Source organism: Kryptolebias marmoratus, linkage group LG11 (genome assembly GCF_001649575.2).
Source record: "Kryptolebias marmoratus isolate JLee-2015 linkage group LG11, ASM164957v2, whole genome shotgun sequence".
NCBI lineage: Eukaryota > Metazoa > Chordata > Actinopteri > Cyprinodontiformes > Rivulidae > Kryptolebias > Kryptolebias marmoratus.
This window is the reverse complement of record NC_051440.1, coordinates 19,273,705-19,286,530: the sequence shown is the minus strand read 5'-3', so window position 1 is coordinate 19,286,530 and position 12,826 is coordinate 19,273,705. Positions and strand designations below refer to the sequence as shown.

The 12,826-nt window shown below is 38.5% G+C and overlaps 1 protein-coding gene across 2 annotated transcripts in view; it reads left to right on the top strand.

The window, feature by feature from the left end:
* The first annotated feature begins 659 nt into the window (after window positions 1-659).
* lrrc4ca (leucine rich repeat containing 4C, genome duplicate a) overlaps window positions 660-12,826 on the top strand; it is a 54,679-nt gene continuing 42,512 nt past the window's right edge. For both annotated transcript variants that reach the window (XM_017423066.3, XM_017423069.3), the window contains exon 1: window positions 660-2,282. The gene's annotated coding sequence lies outside the window, so the exon portion shown is untranslated. The remainder of the gene's footprint in view (window positions 2,283-12,826) is intronic.

Sequence of the window (12,826 nt, the reverse complement as noted above, 5' to 3'; positions counted from 1 at the left end):
TGAATGTGCACACTCTCTTCAAACTGGCCTATCTGCAATTTCATACTCGCTCTTATAGGCTCTACTATACATGTTGAATATTACTGAGTTTAGCATAATATTTGCAGTGCAGCAGGCCGCCTAAGATAAACGCTTCACAAGCAATAATCTTTCTGAAGACCTGAAGTCTCCAGTGTCAGCCACCATGCGAAAAATCTGCAGGCCCATTTCATAATTCATAACCCTCAGCCAGCATTTATAAATAGGGTGTAAAGTGCTGAAGCCTGGGAGAGATTATAACACATATTATTAATCTGTTTTCTGGATTGTCACACTTCTGTCTGTACTCCTGTTCCATCCATTCTGGGTTTGCATACATGCATATCCCCATGAAAATATTCAAGCTCGGGTTTCCTGTTGTGGCTCACGGTGTTTTAAAATATAAACAGAGAACTTATATAAACAAAACCTATATCCTGTCATGGGAGAGCGGCCCAATGCGACAATCAGCCTGAGGACATCACATTATCGCCCATGAGAGGGAAACCAGTAGGTGGCAGTCGTGTCCCATTTGCAAGATACACATGGGAGGAAACTCTGTCTGTCTCCCCTTTCGGAGCTTTATCTCCTTCTTTCTGTCTGTCTATTTCTCTGTCGTTTGCTTGGTGGCTTTTATTCCCTCATGCCCGCAAGTGCACATAGATAACATTAACCAAAAACGCAACCATAAATGAGTAGAAAGCCAAAAGATCAATTAGTAAATGTCAGAGCACTGAGCGAGGTGTGTGCATAGGTTACCAGCAGGGGAAAAAAAAACTGTAGCAGCTCTACAAGTTCAGAGCAGCATGAAGATTATTTCCTGCCTTCAGTGCCTCAGTCCTGCGGCTGACGGCACAGTCGATCCACCAGCAGTCACCGGCGGAACAGCCTCAGCTGGGAAGAGCAGCTTGTCAGTGGGAGGTAACCTACATGATGCCCCCTTCTGAACTTATCAATCCATTGTCTGCCCATGCTGGTGGTTTTATTTGAATATAAAATGCTGAACGCAAAGGGACATTTCGCAGAGGACCGACGGACGGAGACTGGGTGCGCGTAGTGGGAAAAAAAGGGGCGCATTTGTCATCGCATTTGAAGCAGCCAGAAACGCTCCGCAGTCCAGATTAGGAGGACCCGGACTGGACAGTCAGCACCTTGTGGATGGGAAAATGTTCTGACACTTCATGACGACGCTCGAGAAGAAATGCGTGGATGGAGCGAGGGGCGTCGGGAGTCATGAATGCATTCAGTGAACTGTGACTCCTCTCTGGTAAAATCAAGGCTGCGGAGCGGAAAACGTGTTTGAACCTGAGCTTTTTTTGTGTTCAGAGAGGGCTCATTTACTCTTGAAGCCGCCGTCTGAATCCCACCAGAAGGCACTAAATGAAGACAGCTCCTGGATTTCTATTTGATTTAGTCGATGTTTTGTCATAAATAGAAGCGTTTTTTATCTCCGACATAGAGAGCAACGCAACCTGGAGCTTTTATCAAGCCACCTCTATCACCTATTTTATTTTATAGGATAACCATTCACTCAGAATTTTGCGGACTGCTTCTCTTGACGAGGAAAAACAGAAATGAGCGTCTCTTAATTCGACTTGATGACCAGCAGCCTGATAGGGACTTGGTGAAAGTTACATTTAAAACGTGAGCAAGCAGGACGTTAAAACAACCCCACCTCTGTACTGCTCAGTGTATGGATAAAGGTCTGCCTTAGAGTCTAAATGACGAGCTTTCCAGGATGGAGCTCGTGTGCCTGGACACTGGCCACATGAAGGTTCTCCGCGCTGTGCGTGCTTTGGAAAGGTCACTTTTTAAACTCCCACTTTGAATCGGAAAGAAAATAAAAGCAAGAACACTTTTCCCATCTTCCCCATTCATTCGAAAGGGAAGAAAGAACATATAAAATCTGGGACCACACGGGGGATCGGTGCCCATCGGAAGAGTACTTTCAATAATTGCACTTGTGGGTGCCTCCGTGTTGCGTGAAAGAAGAGGAAATATGCACTGCGTTATAGGCTGTCATCACTATGAGAGTTAATACCATCCCATCTGGACTAATGTGTGGATTACATATCATCTTAAGAGTGAGGACACAGTGTGTCTGAGGAAAAGGTGACTCGAAGGATTTTGTTTTTAAAAAAATCGCCTGAAAATTCCGGATTTTTTTTGTCGATGCAGTTTTTTGGGGGAGGGAGTGGAAGAGGGACCGTTCATCTCTGTCTTAAGCAGAACCCCCCCCCCAGACTTCGCATTTTCGTGAATAAGTAAGTTACTGTTCGTCCACAGAACACACAATGTATGTCTTATACTCATCTATCCCATTTGGCATTCTTTTCATGTTCTAAAGGAGGAGGGTTTCAACCTTCTTCATTTGATCAGTGATAAGAGCCCGTGATTCCTAAGGTTTTACCCTCACTAATACTGGAGTAAAGAAAATATGTCTAATCGTGCGCTGGTTTGAAAGATACAGGAAAGATGCGCGCGATCACGTAGGTCTGCTTGCTTTCTCAGCACGCCCTTGAGTTGAGCGTGCGTGTACAAAGCTACACCAGATGTCATGAACAGTCAAAATTAGTTCTACAATGTAGCACGGGATGAATGTGTGTTTGGTGAAGTATGATTCATGTTTGGCTGAATACCCTTCCTATCCTTCACCCGCTGTTATCAATCCATCTATACCTGGATGTGCTTAACCTACATTCAGTATCTGAAAATCTGCCATATTTAGCACGTGTGTGCTACAGTAACCTCGGAGGGAAAAGAACAGATGTATGTGGTGATGAATAGGAAATATTTATCACAAGTACTGAAAAGTCAAGCATTGCACCTCGGACTCGTGGACTGGGTTATAAGACTTTTAGCGAAGTGAATAACCAGACCCCCCCCCCCCCCCACACACACACACACACACACACACACAAGCACACTCACCCCACCCTTTCGTTTTACTTCATGTGACTTATACAAAAAGGCGCTTGTTCATAGTCTCTGTGGTTGGCTGGAAGGGAGCTGTCCCTTCTCGTGGTGCTGAAATTAAAACTCTGCTGTCTTCACTGCCTTCTCCAAGAAGGACATGTATTGTAGTTTCTGGCTTGTAAATCTGATTGGAGGCTCGGGATTGTTGTATTTGAATTGTGTACCACAAAGCAACAGTTGCTACTTTTAACTTTATGTGTGTGTGTAGGTGGGGTGGGGGCCAAAGTGGCTTTGACATATCAGGCTGCAAAATATAATTTACATCCTTTCACTTGTTTGTCTGAAATGAAGATAATTATTTTAATAAGGTAGAAAACCTTTTTTTATTTTGTTTGTTTGTTTGTTTGTTTTTGATTTTACAACCAGGTGTCAATCCCTTAAGCTATGATTTCTACATTTAGGTTTAAGCATTGTGCATGTTAATCAGTCCTGTTGCTCAAAGCCTAAAAAAAGAGGTGGCTGTGGGTCTTCAGATAAAAAAAAATATGAATTGCATCTCTCACCTGTGAAAGTGAGAAACATGACAGACATCATTCAGCCACTGAAAGAAAAGCCTCCATATGATGGAGTGACATCACCTTGAGGAGACAAATTAGACTGCTGATTTTATGTTTTTGCCCTGTCAGAGGCTTTAGTATGATAAATCCTCCTCACATATTCCCAAGATTGCAGTTGTTTATTGGCAACTGGTGCAGAGTGATTCATGGTAATAGGCAGAGAGATGATTCCTCCTCCCCAAACCTTTTCATCCCCATGGACATTTTCTTTAAGATGGATGTGGGCTGTGGTTTTGAGATGCCACATTGTTTTAAATGGTTATGGATTTGTAAAACAAATCTAGCTATTATCAAAAGCATGATGATTTTAAGGGTGAATGATATTGGTTAACTTTTGCATTACAGTTTGTTTATTCCACAATGTTAAACTGATAATAGTTGTCCCTTGTGTTCCCTGTTAGTCCTTCTAAACAGTGGTGATAGCCTTAGAGCAGGTGCAGCGGAGGGATCAAGTGGGACTTCCCACTGATCACACAAAGCCTGTCTTCAGCTAATAATGTTGCTTCTATAGACATCTGTTTTATGTCTAATTTCTTCAGCTATTGTTGTTTGACTTATCTATTGAAAATCATTCTGGGCAGCCATGTCAGAAAATTAATGAACTTGTCAGCTGGAAAAGGGCACTACTGCAATGAGGTGCCAGGATCTTGCAAAGCGACAAGCTGTATACCCATGTTCCCTTCCCACAATCCCTTTGTAATTTTTTTCTCCTCCTCTGCCTGTGATTCACTTCAGATCAAGGCCAGCACTGTGAGTCTTATAATAAAATGTTCATTTCTCAAATCGGATTAATCTTTGTAAAGCCCAGCTTAGGACACCATTAGCATTCATTTCTTTCACTGCCGGAGACTTGTATCAATAATGGAGCTACCCCGACATTTTTCATCTTCGCTGGGTATAAAATCTCTTGGGGGTTTCATTTAGTGAGAAAGGAAATAGTTACAGTGATCTGTTATCGTCTCCTTTGCCTTTTATAATAAAGGCTAGTATTGTGATGTTGGAGGTTTAAAGGCGATAGAAGCTCAAAGTCCTAATGCTGGAGCTGAAAGGACTCTTTATATAAAGATGCTATTTCTAAAAACTGTGTAATTAATTAAATTAATACTTAACCTTAAAATAACACTATGGGAATAATATAACTAGGTTATTCAGTAACTCAGCTGTAAAGTTTTGGTGTTTTGCATCAAATATTCCACTAGAGTTTAGAAAATATAGTTCTCTTGCCATTACCAATGGCTAAAGAGCACAGGAGTATGTGTTTATTACCAGGGTATTTGTTCCACCATGTGGGTCTGTTTTGCAGTGCCATGAGGATTTAGCTCCATGCCAAATCAAATCTAGTTAACTGTACCTTTTTTATTTTTCCTAATATAATTTTACAAATGAGTTCTTGTGATATCTGAGATGAGAATGTTTGAGAATCCCTGAGTGACAAGATCAAGACTAAAGGTGTAATAATTCAGGTTGAAGCTGTAAAGTCAATCAAATTCAGTGACTGCTGATTTTATAGATGGGAGAATTAAATGTTAATTATGCATGGGTATCTGCAAGAAGAGGGCACATCAAATGAGCCAATGATTGCTTTTGTAAGACAACAAGTGAGGTTTTTGAAACAGATTACGTAGTTACTGACATCATGTTGCAAAATTGCATCATATGCCTTTTTTCACCATGTAAAACAAAACTCACCAAATTCCTAAAACTACACCCCTGAAGACAGTATGGGATTATTTTTGTAGAATAATGTGTTAAATGTGGCATGGTTTTTACATTTTGTGTAAATATTGCTTCTTTCATAATTCTTAATCAAAATAAAAGGAAAAATAATAGTAGATGGCTTCACTTTGAGTGACCAGTTGAGAAAGAGGCTTATACTTTTAAAGCAAAATCTATTCTCCCTATCACACACAAGCAAATATATATATATATAGACAGTACACACATGAACAGACAGACAAGCATGACATCCTGCAGCAGGCTTACTCATTAGTCATCTTTTCCTGCATGTCTGAATATTCTGTCTGAGAAACTAACAGCTGAGCCGGGGAACGACCACAGTGCATTCAACCAGTCGATGGATTAATCAATTGGTGTTCCAGCTCAGCCCATCCATCTCAGGGAATAATCTGGGAGACATCATAAAAGTGCCATTCTATCTTTCCAGAGGCCAGGGAGCATTCCCCCTGTCTCTTATGACTGGAACAGAAGTGCATTTATTGAAATGTGGTGTTTTGTGTGGCAGCCCTGAGAGCTATTTGATTGTGCTTATGTTGTTTTAAATATACAGCTCTTTACAGCTCAAAATATTTTGCTGTGACTCAGATGTTCAAAGAATTTTTTTTCCCAAATTCATCACTATCTCCCTGTTTCCTTGCTTCCTGCGTTAGAAGCAGCTAAGAGCACTGACCTGAATTCAGGATGCATCATTACTCACCACTTGCTTTCCATCATCCACCTTGCCTCAGCGATGGTGTCTTTTCAACTTAGTTATCTTCACGTTTTTCTCTTGTGTCAGTATCTCTTTTCTCTACCTCACTGGAATGTTGCATGCTACTAAAATAAGAGTGGCAGCAGCTGAGAAAGAACTGATGTAATGGCTCAGCTTACTTAAGAACAAGACAAATACACACTTATTCTCTCTACATCTTGATACTGTGTGTGCAAATATGCATGCACACACATACGCATGTACATTTACAACAGCACATGTGCACTGAAGCGTCATTCTTTCTGCCTCACAGGCAACTGGGCACTGTCTGTTTGAAGTGATACTGGCCCCAGCTAACACGTTAATTCATGCTGCTAAATTAAAAGGTTAAATGAGGTGGGAAAGGGCGGAGGGCTATCTCTGACTGCCTCATTTTATTTATTTTTTCCAGAATGTGCCTCATGAAGGTGCAAATACTTAAGTAATCCTTGGGAAAGAAAGCAGATGATAAAACAGAAATCAAATTGAAGGGGGAGTGAGAAAGGAGAAGTTCCTCAGAAGCACGGCCTTCTCAATCTTATGCTGTTGACAATGGCATTTGAAGGGAGCTGTGAGTGCTCGGTGGTCTGTGCTCTAAACACTCCAAGTTAAAAACATTTGAACTGGAGAGACACCCTCCAAACATGTTTTTTAGTGGTCGCATAGCAACAGAGCCATGACTGGCGCATCCCTAGGCAGCTTATGAGCTGCTAGCTAAAATAGAAGTTGTCGATGGACAGAAGGCTTCAGTGGCAAAAAAAAAAAAACATTTCTCTGGGCCATTTTAAATAACACATCAAAGTGCTGTGAGAATAAGTGCTGATTGTCTAAACCCTGAACCCTATCAACTAACATACATTGATTGATCAATCTTAAAAAAATAAAATCTAAAATACATAGGGCCATGTACAACTACATAAGTGCAAAAACCGCATATCTATTAAACAGCTGTATTGTCTGATTTTTTTTTTTTTTACTTTGTTTTTTGCTTTTAAAAAAGAAGCGGTGCAGCTGTATTGGCTATTTGACCTGTAAGAGAGGCTGGGTTTTCCCTGTGGACAAAGTTGTTCTTTCATTCTGTGTTTTGTCCATAACAAATTGCACACTTTATCTGCAGGGGTTGTTGCAAATATCTTGTGTCTCTTGCTTTCCAACAAAGCAAGTAAAACGTTTCTTTTTTTTTTCCTAAGATTCACTTAATTTACAAGAAAGCTTCATCTGGTAAAAGCATGTGCAAAACCTGGGAGCAGATTTGCATGAATTTCATTAGGAAATCTTGAGGTACCATTTTAAATACTTTATAATTTTGGGGGGGAAAAATCAGTGCATTTCAGTAGCCTTCATCAGTCACAACAGGGAATCTTTTCATGCTGACCTTAAGAGGCTACTTATTCTCTCATGAGGGAAAAAATGTATGCTTACAGTGACAGTATTTTTTTAAATATTCACTTTAAACATCTATAAATAATTAGCTTTGATAAGAGTAGTGTATTTGCACACATTCACAGTATTCAGACTATTTTATGGCAGGTTTGACCTCAATTGTTATACTGTTTAAGTGAATGAATTTTGACTGTCAAACATATTTTTGAAAACATACCTAAACCTGCCCCATAATTAGATGTGTTAGGAGAGTCAGGAGCACAAGCATGCAATTTTCAAAAACACAGTGCTACAATATTGTGCACAATGACTATAAAAGCTCATGTGTTTGCCCTCCTATACTGGTGTGTTCTGCAGACCCAGGGGGATTGGGGGGGTTGCAGAATGACTGTATGCGATTTGGACATGTGGGTTGAGCTTTTGCCGTCTGTCTCCCAGATCTGCTCTTCTTTTTAACTCCTGAGCCCAGTTGCACTAGCAATCAGATGGTCACGCAACTTCGCTTCGCAGCAGGAGTGTGGTCATAAGTCAAAGCCCCACAATGCTCGGCAGCATGTTCAAACTGCATCTAGCAGACATATAGCAGCGTGTTGAGCTGTACAACCAAAGCATCTTTGATCATTCTGGGCAAAAGCACCCCTTGTGTCCATAACCACAGAGTCATGCAATTTTAAAGACATGCCTCCTTGCCCTTATATACTATATATCTTACATCAAAACCAAACATTTGGACTTTATCATTCTGTGCATCTGTGTGAGTGTATCTTTCTGTAGTTTTCTCACCACTCGCTCTTTATGTTTGTCTCTGACCCTAATGTGTCACTCATTCGGGCACCTGCATGTAAGCACTGTGCCCTACTATGATATTTTTGATCTGACAAGGATTGTCTTACACTTCATTTAATCTATGTTGTCCCTATATAGTCTGGTGAGGTACCAGTCTGTTTCACTGCTCAGGTCACGGCCTCATGACAGGAATTGTCAGTCAATTCCTGCCTTGCATGTGAGAGGAAGAAAATACTGCAAAAAGCACAGCAAAATTTGAGAGATATGCATACGTCTGGCTAATAGTTAAACCAAACAATGCTTAATTCTAACAAGATGTCATCTAATCAAATGAAAGCCTTTTCAAACAAGCAGCTTGTCAGGAAATAATAATAATAAAAGAAACTTTCATATTGGCAGCATTTGTTTCAAAAGCTCAAAATGCACAGTTCTCGGTTCTTAGATCTTACTTAGCCAGCAATAAAATTCACAAAAAAAATTAACACACACACAGTTTTACACTACCAGCAACTGTTTGTGATCAATGATAAGCTTTAATCTATCTGTCATAATGCAAAATTTCTCACTGTCATAATGCAACATTTCTTACTGATGAAAATACTAAATTTAATTGACAAATTTAGGCTGTCTGGAAATGCTGTAGAGAGGTAGCTAATCATTCTTGATAGAAAGTGTGTCTATGTGCATGTGTCTGCATATAGCCCAATAGCCTCCTGCAGCCTGTGCCAGACTCCTCAGCATTTGGCACCATACTGCCTGTCACTGATGTGGAAAAAAAAGCACAACATTCAAGACCTTGTCATATTTCATTTCACTTTAGAGAGTAAATTAACAGAATTTAAACCTTTTGCATTCAAGTCACAATGAAAACTAAGTAGGCATCCTATGTCAGACACGTGCAAAGACCATTCAAGATAGTATCTCAGTAAAGTAAAATTGAAAATTCAGTTAGACTTTTGATGTATATAAGACAATTTTCAAATGATAGCAACAGATAATATCTGACTAAAATCATTTGGATTCACCTTTTTATGCCTTGAACCTTTCCAACTGTTCTTAGAAAGGGGTTGGTTATTAAGATGCTTTTGGAAATCGTTTAATACATAAAGTATCTTTCTCAACCTGTGGTTTTGAATGTTTTGCACTTCTTTAAAACACTTTTTTAACAAAGACCAGTTCTTTTTTTCAGACATCTCTTGTTATCTGGCATATTTTCACTATAGCATCAAGAAGAAAAGAAAAGAAAATGCATGAACTGATGAATTAAACAGAGGCATACTAGCAGATTCTCCCTGCGCAAGTAAGAAAGATAATGGTTTAACGGCACTGATACTGAACAATCTGATATCGGTCCATTATGCAACATCTTTTAATATTGTTTTTTATTAGTAGCAGGAATGTTTGTGCTGTGTCGAATTCAGATGTGACATTTCAAACTGTTGTTTTTGTATGAACATCATCAACCAGCTGTGACCTCCTCATCTAGTTTGGATCTGCCAGAAGTCCTTGGTCTTCCTTGGATGTGACTGTGTGGTTTGATTCCTCCCTGCTCTGGAGTCTGTCGCAGTGATCTAGTGATTATGTATAGTAACGGGAACGTTCCAGGCTCTATGTTGACTGCTAATTGGGCTCCAGAGTAACAACTGTGTCATATTAATGACCCAGATCCAGCTCATTGTTATATTCATGAGGTGTGTAGATTGCCTATTCTCTCTGGGGCTGCATGGAGCGGTGGTTTATGATTGTGAATGTGAACGACAGAGGCTCTATGTTGATTTGAATGCATTGGCAGGTGTTGGGAACAAAGTTTGATCTCTGTATAGAGCCCATCATCTGCTTACCCTTTTGTGTTCCTGTAATGCTGACTGTCTTTTTTTTTACATGGATTTCTTCTTTTTCTGTTAACATTGGCATTAAAACTTGATTGTCAATCTAAATGTTAAACTGATCTTCACTCAAAGGTTGTAGCCTAATTGCCTCTCTTTGTGTGATATATTGTTGACAAAGAGGCATGTTAAATGTGGAACCAGGTGGTCTATCTTAAATCATATGTTGCCTCACTTTGTTTCAGACCTCTGGGAGATGTCATTTTTTAGAGCAGTATGGACAGGTTACAAGGTTTCTTTTTTGGTGCTTGAAACAGGTGGGACTCATACAGCAGCCACAGAGATGCAGTCCTCTGTCTCCCTACACTCCAGTGCTGTCTGCATTTGCATAACATTAATCAGAACATAAAAGAGAGTCAGGTTCTTTCTGTTTTCATTAGCCTCGTGTCTGGGTCTGTTTTTATTTTATAAAGGTCCTATCATGTCCAAGCCATCATACTGCATTATTTATTTCTTTTTGCTTAGAGGCATAGTCCTGCTGTGTTATTTCCTTTTTATAATGCCTCAATTGGAATGTCGTGTTTTGTAGTTAGAAGAGGTCAAATGAATGTGAGGTGTTCCTTACGGCTAAACTGGTTAAAACCACTTCACTAAGGTGGCAGAACAGAACAAAGCACCTCCTTTTGCAATCTGGACAAGACAAAGGACATGCCTAGCTGACTGATTAGACAGGACAAGGTCTTTTGAAGGAAAGATAAGTGTCACACTCTGATTGTTGGAATTATAAGTCGTGAACCACTGCTTCACTATTACTTTATCACTCCACATTCTGAGGAAAATCAAACACAAACTTCCATGCAGTGCCTTTTCAATGTGACTGTCCTCTAATTGGAACTTTAGTCACTTCATGTTAGTGTTCACTTTTGAATGATGAACCTTAATGGCAAGCTGTATTTCCTTGTCCACACTAAAATGATGCTTGAAAACAAGGGGTGTTCTGTTGGCTTCTGTCTTGCTAAGACAAATTAGATTTTAATGAAGAGCAAAAGTGCCTCAGTGGAGTCTCTGGCATAAGATTGAGCACTGAAACTTTGGTGCAGTGATAAAGCATTCATTATGGACTGTTAAGAATGGCAGCTATCAATTTGCAAATGAGTTGTATATGTCACATAAATTTTACGGAAAGGGTTGGGAGCACAACCATAAATGTCAAAAATGCAAATGATCTTAACTAGAAAGCTGTACAGGCAAAAAAAAAAGTATGGAGGATTCATTTCTTTAATCACACAAAGCAAGGATGGAAACCTTTTCATTTACCGTGACAGGGGAAGATTTTGTATTTGTTAAGAAAACATGCTTTGATGACATAAGGGAGATACAGTTTCCACAATGGTGAAATAGAAGAAGAAGTCTTATTTTACTGATTTCTGTACTCATTGTACTCAACTACTGTAAAGTGGACCTTAATCCAAAATAATGGCACAATGGTGGATCGTGCATACAAAACTCAATGGTTTTGTATGCTAAAATCTAGTTTAGCATCATTTTTGAGTTAAAAACTTAATTATTATGTAATTTTTATTTTATCTTTTCATGTCTCCCAGAAGGTGTAAGTATGTTATTTTTTATTTGTTTGTTTGTTTTACTTGATAAAAATCTAAATAATTAATGAACCCTGTGGGCACATTAATTTATTTGCTGGACCATGACAACTTTGCCTTTGGATAAATAATAATAATAATAATAATAAAATGCACAGGTCAAAATATCAAAACAAAACCTCAACAGTTGAAACATTAGGTTTAATGTATTTTCTAACCTGAACTCATTCAAATACTATGAAAAATGTTTCTGAATTCCTGAAAAAAAAAACAGAAAATTAGGCCACAGACCTGAAACAACCCTTAAAAATGTAACTATCTGTGATTATAACATCTTCAAACTCAACAATCCACTTAGCTTGCAAACTATTGACCTGCTGTGTTTTTGGAGGTGCACTTGATTAGGACTTGTAGAGATAAAAGTAAGAACAAACAGATCATTTTAGGGAGTCTTAAAGGGATTTTTTCATGTTTCCTTTGAAAGTTGATGAAAAACCTAATTAATAAAATAAAACAAAACATCATACTTGATAATTTATTTAATGAGAAAAATGATTTAAAATAACATCTAAGAGTCTCTATGATCAGCAATCAAAACTGGAGTCAGATGTTTTCTGTCAATGGGATTACAAGTATGTGTGAGTGTCATGTTTAATTAAAAAAATCAGAGATGTATCAAAGTGTGATCTTCACAGCACTTTGACAATCTCAAAAAAAAGAGAAAAGTTACTGATATTCATCAGACTGAACAAGGATTAAGCACTCAGTTCTGAAAAGACTGCAGTCAAGTTTACTAATACAAAAAATAAACACACAAATAAATAAATGTTTCCTACATTTGTTCTGATAGTATTTAGTGAATGTAGTAAGTTTTTAAACTACCAAGTTTAAAGATTATTTTTACAATTTTTAAAATTCGAACTTTCTGTAATTTTGTATGGTTAATTTATCTGGTTAAATCATAACATCAAAAAAAGACTTTTTTTGACTTTTGATAATTTGCATTTTTTTCTATGCATTAAAAAAAAGAAAATGAAACAAAACATGTTTAACAAATGAAAAATATTAGACAATAATTACAGGAAACAAAATTATTTTTTCTCTACATTCTTTCCACAGATGACCTCTTGAGATTCAGCTGTTTTGCTTTTTGGTTTGTTTGTTTGTTTTTGTCAGTGTGCAACTTTATGAGATAAGATAGCTCGAGGCAAA